Consider the following 9,698-nt stretch of genomic DNA (forward strand, 5'->3'; position numbering starts at 1 on the left):
CGTGCTCATTCTACTTTTCCAGCTATAATTTATTCTTCTCATCTCTCTGCATGTGAGATTCTAAATTTCCCCTCCTGTGTGAATTCTTCCCAGCCCACTTCTACTAACAGACATCTCTTTCACGTTTGAATTGTTTCATCACATACACCTGGCAATTAATCATGGTTTACCTTAGGGTATCTCTTGCATTGCAAAGAGCTCCCTATCAATTCATTGTTATTTTTCTTTTAACTGTCTTTTCCCCAATCTTAATCAGTGCTTCTTAATTAACAATAGATTCTATATATACGATTGCAAAAATTTGACTCTTTCTTTGAGGAATCATTAGTTCTGGCACAGCGCCTATTGTGTTGTGTTTCCACCATTCCTGTAATCAAACACATGGCTGAAAAAATAGAACACTTCCTAACTCATTCTATGAGAACAGCATTAACATCAAAGACAGACAAAATCTAATATCAAATATCTAATATCAAAGACAAAGACACTAGAAAAAAAAAAAACTATAGACCAATAACCTGTGAAAATAAAGGAAACTTCATTTAAAATGGACTCAGGAAAGCCTGAAGGAGGCATACTTCATACACATATCACTCCTTATAGCCTGCATAACCAGCAGGAAGAATACAAGAATTATTTTGATAAGGGAGGACATTGATCACATGGGAACTTCATCTCTTGCTTCTTAGAAATGGCTCACCTATCCTCACTCTGTGAGGCTGTCCATGCCCAGAAAGATGTTACAAATGAATATGGACTCAAACCACCAACATTATAAAACAAGGGGGCAGAAAATAACCCTCATTTTAGAAATTTACCCCCTCCTTCAACCGAACCCTAAAGAAACTCATGAACTGTGTTGAATGGTGGAACTCAATATTTCCGTTTGTGCTGTTGTCATTAGTTACCTCTATTTCATGTTTACATCTGTTTCATGATTAGATGCTGTGGGAGTGACTACTGAAGAAAATTTGCTGTGTTGCAACTTTTGTTCCTTATGTAACAAAAGCTTAGAAGCTGTTAAAGGAATATTCAAATACATGTTGTATAGAGTACAAACTTAGATTTGTGAAAATCTAAATTGGTAGACCCATTAAAACAAATTGGCCTCCCTAATGTGGGTGCACCTTATCAAATCAAAAAGTTTTAAAAATGTTTAACTTTTTAGAGGCTGGCATGCTTTGGGATTATTAATGTTATACTAAGTTCTACTTTATTAGACATAAGACTGAAGAAAATGGTGAGAAAAATCCTATGAGCCACTAAGTTAGATAAGGGGATGCCCATGCTTCTGGTCTTAGGAAACAGCCCAAGGTGTTTATATTTTGTTAGAAAGAAGAGTGGGGGTGAGAGGAACTTCAGTTGAAGGGGAAAATAATCAATTGAGGGTATTTTAAGAAAAATGTAAGATAGTCAATTCCTCCTACTCTTAAAAGACACAAAGGCTACTGAAAATATATCCTTTATTTCCTTATCAAGCCTTTAGACAGAAGAAAATAAAACTTGTAGATATGCAGAAACGGGGAAAAGAGGAGAGACACCAAGGGACAGGAAAGGCCATCTCCTCCAGCCGACTCCGATGATCTTTCCTATACCTTAGCTACCATATTTACTTCCGCTACTCAAATTAGTAACATTATCCACGTAAGTTCCTTTGTACTTATCTACAAGTTCAAGCGTTTTTATTAAGAAAATATTGTCACCTATTTTACCCAGGCCTCAGTCTAATTCCTGTTGGTTTCAGTTTCTCCCACCAGCTAAATGATTAGCTAAAGTAACCCTTCATGGAGCTTTTCTTTCACCCTTATTCACCTTCCTCCACACTAGTGCAAACTCCCAACTCTAATTTGTTAAGACAATGTAAGTTCCACTCCCAACTCCCTTTGCTCTGGGATATCAGCGTGTTCCACCTGACACCTGCCTTCGTCTTCCCAGCCTTGCATTGAGACCTTTATAGAACTCGCACTTATTTATACAGCTGATAGGTAACAGAGTGAAACCTGAACAGAGGGTTTTAAATCTGGGTATTTCTCTCCACTACCTTGCTCTTAATTATTCACTTCATTTACAAAGTGAGATTATAAAACAATGGAGTTTTCTGTATGGCTTGTGAAACATCTATAGGTACCGGATATATGATATAAATGGGAATATATATGCAATACTTATTCTTGATTAGAAAGATTTCTCATGGGTTTTATCAGGTGAGTATTGGTCAGTATTCTGCAGAAAAACTTCAAGTTTTATGTGCTTTTAGATTTTATGTTTCAGCTAGTGAAGAATAGCATATTTTAAGATTCCAATCCACCCATGAATTTTTTTCTTGCCATTGAGCAGTAACTGGACAAAAGAAATGTGCATTACATTTAATGTAGAATGCAAACAAAACATTAGCTTAACTTTTGCACGGACAATAAAAGAATTAATTGCATTTGTAAGTACCTTTAAGAAGAAACCTTTAAAAGAAGAAAACAAGTATCTTTAAGAGAAACTAGATTCAAAAAGGAGGAGAGTGAGGGAGGGTACTTTCATCAGTCATATGGGTGATGTGAGCAGTAAATAAACCATAAAGTAGAGGGGTTGAGCCTGGATCAATTACTGAAGAGAAAAAAGTTTCTAGTTTTAGAGTTCTAAAATTTTATTTTCATTATTTTATTTTTATTATTTATGCCTAAAGCACCTGGTCTTCCTAGGTGGTCTCCCATCCAAGTACTAACCAGGCCCGACCCTGCTTAGCTGACGAGATCAGAGGAGATCGGGCACGTTCATGGTGGCATGGTCGTGGACCATGTACTGTGGCTCCACTGGGGCACAAACCCAGGACCTTCTGTGTGTAAAGCACCCATGCTAACCACTGCACTATGGAACCTCATCCTAGAGTTCTAAAATTTTCAAAGTGCTCCCATAGATACCTCATTTTACCATCATGATCCATGCAGCAGGCAGAATAAATGTAAGCTCCCCCATCTTACAGAGGAAGAAGCTGAGTCCTAGAGTGTCAAAATCCTTTATACAATGTTTCATACCTAATAAATAACAAGGAGCACAAGTAACCTCAATTTTGGTCTAAAAACTTTGGAAATAGCTACCTAGTTCCTGAATGGCTGCACGGATCTGACAAATGAAAATTTTCCTGGGTGATTTAGGCTAAAGGTAATCCACAGCAGAAGGCCAAATTATTAATCAAGATAATCCTGATAATTTTTTACTTACTACATAAATGGCTCTCAGGGATCATATGTAGATAACGAAAAAGAAAAAGCAGCTATATATAATCTTGCCAGACTTCCAAGCTGCTGACAACTTTCATTCATTCATATTTATTGAGCAATTACCACGTGCCAGCTACTGTGTTAAATGTTAAGGATTTCATGGTAAGCAAAACAGTTTACCATCCAGTGTGTAGGAAGTGGATGAGTCAGATATATATCGTTTTAAAAAGAAATCTCAAAAGTATGATTACAAACACTGAAGAGCACGAAGAGTGCTGCTATGGTCTGAATGTGTCCCCCCAAAATTCATGTTTAAAGCTAAGCACGAACGTGATGGTCTTAGGAGGTGAGGCCTTTGGGAGGTGATTGGGTCATGAGGGTGGAGCCCTCATGAACTCGATTAGTGACCTTACGTTTCCAGAGAACTCCCCTGAGAGCTCCCCTGCCTCTTTCCACCATGTAAGTATACAAGAAATCTGCCACCCAGAAGAGGGACATCACTTAACCATGCTGCTCTGTGATCTCAGATTTCCAGCCTCCAGGACTGTAAGAAATGTTTCTGTTGTTTATAAGCCTGAAGGGAGTACGGCGGGTGCTACACAAGGCTATGAAAAGAGGACCTGATCTAACCTGATACTCTGAGGAACAGTAAGCTGCTTTGAGAAAGTGATGTTAAGTGCTGAGATCTCAAGGATGAACATGGAAGTACTAGAATGGAGTAGGGCGAGAACTAAAAGGCCGTTAGGCAGAAGGAATAGATTGTGCAAAGGTTCTGGAATGGCGCCCCGAGGGGGAGAAGCAGGGCACGTCCTAAGACATGTGGAAGTTGTTTCTGGCAGCTGTCTCCACTGCACACATTCTTTCTACAACTTACTTCAGTTGAGTTTCCATTTCCACAGGTCCACTGAAACCATCGTTATTAAGGTTACCAGCAGAGGCCATGGTGCCAATCTAATGGACACTGCTCTATCACTACGCCACTCAGCAGCAATCGACTCTCCACTCGAGAACAGATGCTTTCGATGCCTCACCCACTTGCCCTGGGCACGCGCCGATACAGATCGCGCCTACCACATCCTACTTGCAAGCACCTATGGCTCCTCCTGAGGACTTTCTTTCCACCCACGCAGGACATAACAGCCCTGGGAGCGGCTCTCACTTAGCCAATGGAGCAGCCCCCGCCTCCGCCCAGGTTTGATTCCCTGTCCCCGGATCTTGCCTGAAAGCCCAGTGCCTGGTCTGCCTCTCAGATGCTCAGCCCTGCTTATACCTGGGGCCTCCACTCCCTGGCCCAGCATGGTTGCCTAGTGCCTAGTGTCTGGTCTGCCTCTGGGGCCTCCACCCGCTGGCCCAGCATGGTTGTCCAGTTGCCTAGTGCCTGGTCTGCCTCTCAGATGCTCAGCCCTGCTTATACCTGGGGCCTCCACCCCTTGGCCCGGCACGGATCTCTTGACAGGATTCCCGGTCATCTTTATGGGAGAAATGTGGGTATTGGTTTTCTTGAAAGAAATGATACAAATAATAGGGGGAAGGGGAGACCACGGTGGACGTCTGGCTCAGCTGGCGGCGAGCGCCGATGACGGTGCTGGGAGTGGCCGCAGGCCTGGGGCCCAGCTCTGGACCGAGGGCATCAGCCCCTCACCGACTGGTCCGTATGCTCACGAGGCAGGTGGTCTCAGGAGTCACCGGAGTTGGCCGGTCTGTGCAACCGCAGGAAGGACCAGACCACGCAGTGGCCCGCCCCTTGTCAGTCCCCAGGACTGGCTTTCTCGGATGTTGATTCAGCCCATCTGCGTTCAACAGTCTCGTAAGGTTCTATCATCCTGTTCCCTCTTCCCAAGCAGACGGGGTAGGAAAACCCACGGCAAAGCTCTTCAAGAACATGTCATATGGGTCAGTGCGATGCGGTGTGGACGACGCGCCGAGGCGCGGGACGTGCAGTGTTTCAGGCCCATCAAGCTGTGGATGGCGGTTTAGCTGGAAAATGCTGAACAGGAAAACGGCGGGAAAGGCTCTGCGGCCCCTAGCTGAGGGCCGGTTCGCCGTGGCAGGGGGCGTGGCCAGCCTGGCTGGGAGCCTGGCCGTTGGGTGGAGTGGGCGGGGTCAGGAAGCAGAGGAGCCGTCCGGTGGGGCGGGGCCAGCTGTGGTTTCAGGTGGAGCAGTTGATGACAGTTGGCTCGGCCGTTGGGAAGCGTTGGGTGGTGTGGTCTCAGAACTGGACTGAGTCATTCATATGAAGGCTGTGTCCAGCTCTGCAGAAAACAGAAATATGCAGCCGCTCCAGGCTGAAATGAGCGTCTGCTTCAATGTGGTCACCCCGGAAAGAGAGTAGCCTGGTCTCTGAGGCAGGAGAGGTAGGGGAAAGAAGCTGGGTACAATGGGTTGTCACCCAGAGATGGAGAAAGTGATTGCTGAGGAGCAGGTGGGTATTTCTAGGGAAACCAGGTGTCATCCTTTCATGATCTCTTTTAGTAAATTGGAAAGTGGAGTAGAATATTTCTTTTGAATTATCCAGAGTGAGTTTAGGGCGATAAGCCAGTCAAGTGGCTAAGGGGATCTGGGCTATTAGTGAAGGCAGCACAACAGTGAGCTAAGCTCACCTGATACAATTGATAGAGGCGCTTTGGATGAACTCCTTCTAACCGGGTTTTCTCCGAGACCCAGGAATGGGGTGGGGTGGGGTGGGGCGGGGACGGGTTGTGGGCAGCAAAAGGAAGCCCAAGTTTGTGATCTTCAGATGAGGGCAGTTGAGAATGGTGGGGGCCTGGGCTATGGCCCCTCCTGGGGAGGCTCCAGCCCTTTAATGTGGAGTTGGGGTTAGCAGGCTCTCTTCTGGAATTCAGGATGTCACATACCTTTTTTATTCTTTTGCTTCAGAGGGTGTGGCTGAACCCAACAGATGGAAGCTACAGGGAGGCCAATTTAGACTTGATTAAAGGTAAGGATTCAGCTGCCAGGGCAGTGGTGAACACCCAATTCCTAGAACCATTCTTTCTGCTTACGGTTTTGAGTTGGTCATTTAATTCTCCAAGACTGTATTTTCTCATTTCTAAAATGTTGATAAGAACATTCTCCTTGTTACATCATAAACTGCAGAGATTGAATTTGATAGCCGCATGTGAAAGTGCTTTACACTGTAATAATGATAAGAACAATTATTGACTCATGTCCCAGTATTATTAAGAGGCTTTCCATAAGCAATCTCATTTAATCTTCAACTTTTTGTGGTAGGTGTTATTATCCTCACTTCACAAGTGAAGAATATGGCTGCCGTGGCTCAGAGAATTTTATCTGCTCAAGGCCGTAGAGTAGGTAGGAGCAGAATGAAGGCTTGAGTTTATGCAGTCTTACTCCAGAGCTTTTCTCAGCACTGAACTACAGACCCTAATTCCAATGTCTCTCTGGTTCTCAGTCTATTATAGAAGCATCTCTGAATTTGGGGGAAGATACTGAACTATGTTTCTTCTCAGTCCAACAGTGAGATTTGCTGATTTTAACAATTCCACCTAGAAGCCTTTATTATTAAAGCTTTTCTCTGAGCCTTCAGTAGCCTTTTTGCCTAGAAGAGAACCCTGTCAACATGAAATATCCCTTGAGGTGGTTAGAAGACTAAGGTGAGGTGCCTCGTAACAAACACAAAAGAAAACTTGACCTAAATAAAAAGATGGAGGAGAGTCATGTGAGAAGGTAATAAACAATTTGCCTCCCAACTAGTGCTTTTCAAATTGCCTGTGGTTAAGGATCAGTTTTGTTTTGTTTGGTTTTGTTTTAATTTCCTATCCATCGCAGACTGATACTTTTCTAAAATACTATAAAAATTATTTACTAGAAGAATGAAATGAAAAACCAGACATAATACAAATCCAGTTTTTAAAATTAAAGATAGCACAATGAAACTGCATTTTATTAACTATCATTAGAATAGATATAACATAGGGAAAAGAAGAATTTTAAAATCAATACACACTCATTGAAAGTATGGATATAAGTGATTAATATAGAGAATCCCTATTATAGTTGTAACATTTTGTCATTACACAATTGTGCTCACTTCTTGTTAATTTATCTAATATATTAGAGTTTAGGTTGCTCCTAGGGAGTAAGGTTTATCTAAATGACTTTTATGTTTTAAAAAACTCATTTGAGAAACTAGTCTCATATAGTGTTGATTACAATGTAAAAGGAGATTTTAAAGTAATTTCAGCAAATTCAAGATAATTCATTTTTAACTTTGATCCCAAATAAAACAAGTGATGCTATATTTTCAAAATCCATTTTCAATTCATCAACAGCAAGTTCTGCAATTTATCTTGTAGATAAATTTCAATGACCTTTCATCAAAATTACCTTTCAATAAAAGAGCCATGATTTTCCTATATATGGATCTTCTATTAATGAAAAAATTTAAAACATTCTGTCAAATTCATAAGAAGTTTACAACTTTTCAGACTGGCAATATTAAAATCACCTACTTAATTGACGGTCATTGTTAAATTGTGAAACATAATAAAATCTGTAAATGGTTCTTCTGAACTTCTAACTTTTGTTTTTGCCCTTCAGTTATGGATTTCTTGGCAGAACATGTTTCCATGCTTCCTCATGTGGAAGCATGAACATTAAAGATACTGAAGATAACACGCACACACACAAAAGCAAGACTGAATATCCAGTTTAGACTTCAAAAAATTAAAACCAAACTAGTTTCTTATTTTGTAGAAACATGAAGAATTTCTCTTGTAATTCAGATATTCTTGACACAACTTTTCCACCACATAAAGATTCTAACTCAGTATAAAGTACCAGTTATAATACAGCTTCCATTTTACTACATTATAAAAGGAATAATTTTAAATTTACCACATTAGATTTTGCTGTATCACTAAACACACAGTTCCACTGACATATTTCATAGTAAGACTTTTCTCCATGAAGGAAATTATAAAGTGATGATAGTCAGTTTCAAGCCTTCAATCTGGGTAACTCCAAATCTTTTTCTCTCACTGCAGTTGTCATCAGAACACACTCCTACTCGAAACTTAAATTCCAAAGCACATTTGTCACAAGGTAATCCTTCATAGTTTTATTCAGGTAAGAGCTGAGTTTGTCAATAATAAGGTTGAAAAAAATTATCTTTGCTATCATGTTCAAATTACATAATACTAAAAAAACTGTCATTGGTAATATCTGTGCAGTTGTCAAGTTGCAGTGAAAAACTGGATAGCTTTATATATTCTTTGAGTTGGTCTCATACCTTAACAGCTGGTTCCTAAACACATCAGATTGGAAAGTGATTCTCGAGTCATGTGTTTCACCCAATGTTTTAAGTAAACATCTCCAATGTAATCTTTTGCTAATCACTCAGCAATTATAAATGTTTTTTTTTTAATCTTGGCAACCTGAAGAGCAGTTCTACGTGAAGCCTCCAAAAGCTTTAATGTTTGTGTGTATAACACCGAACATTTGCTTCTGTCAGCTTTTTAATTCAAAACTCAAAGAATTCTTTTTTTGTTTTGAATTTGTTTGGTAAACAAATGTCACTTAAGTACCAGTTTCATTTATGACTTCATTAGTAATAGTCTTCTACAAATTACACTATGATTTTAGCACTTGGCCATACAAATTTACTTGTCTAATGTAGCTACCAAATATGTGTGTATTTATATTAAAGGTCTTAATAAAAGTAAAAATGATTGTTAAAATAATAAATTATAAATGAATCATAAACACCAACAGATTATACAATGTTGTATTACAGCTGACAAACCCCCAAGTGACACACATTTTAAGGTCCTCCTGTGCACAAGTACACAGCTTGTGCCACATGTCCCCATAGGGAACATTTGTCTGGAAATATTTTTGTCACAATTGAGGAGGGAAGGGGAATTGCTACTGGCATCTAGTGAGTTGAGGCCAGAGTTGCTGCTAAACACCCCTCCATGCCCAGAACAGTCCCCACAGCAAAGAATTACCAGACCACAAATGTCAATAGTGTCAGATCGAGAAACCATGATTTAGTCAAACCTTTATATGTTCTTCTAAGCTAACATTTTTGTGGATTTATTTATAGAAATTGTTAATCTCTGATATTTTACTCTTTGGAGTTTAGCTGTTCTATATGTAAGTAATTACCAAAATCAATAGAACTTTTTCCAGTTTCCTGAATAAAGTATATTTGTAAACTGTACAACTAAAATAAAGAAGATACATAGAATTACCAATGTGAGTATGCTAATACTCATATTTTAGTAGTTTTTAAAGAAGTAGATTATAATGTTAGCTTTATAATTTTCAGGTGAACCTTCTGCTAATGGAAGACTGTTGAGGGAAACACTTCTCAGTTAAGAAGGCATCAGTATACCTGAAGTATGTGCAGCGTGAATGGACACCAAGTTCTTAGTGATCGTCGTCTTTTGATGCGCTGACCTACCTTTAATGCTGGCCTTAGCTTCAGTCTCACATATTTCATCATCACATCGATCCCTCAGT

General features: G+C 40.3%; 1 pseudogene; it reads right to left on the reverse strand.

Moving 5' to 3' along the window:
- Positions 1-2,668: 2,668 nt before the first annotated feature.
- On the reverse strand, positions 2,669-2,787 carry LOC111743795 (annotated as a pseudogene).
- Between the last annotated feature and the right edge of the window lie 6,911 nt (positions 2,788-9,698).

This window comes from Pteropus vampyrus, unplaced genomic scaffold (assembly GCF_000151845.1).
Source record: "Pteropus vampyrus isolate Shadow unplaced genomic scaffold, Pvam_2.0 Scaffold122, whole genome shotgun sequence".
Taxonomy (NCBI): domain Eukaryota; kingdom Metazoa; phylum Chordata; class Mammalia; order Chiroptera; family Pteropodidae; genus Pteropus; species Pteropus vampyrus.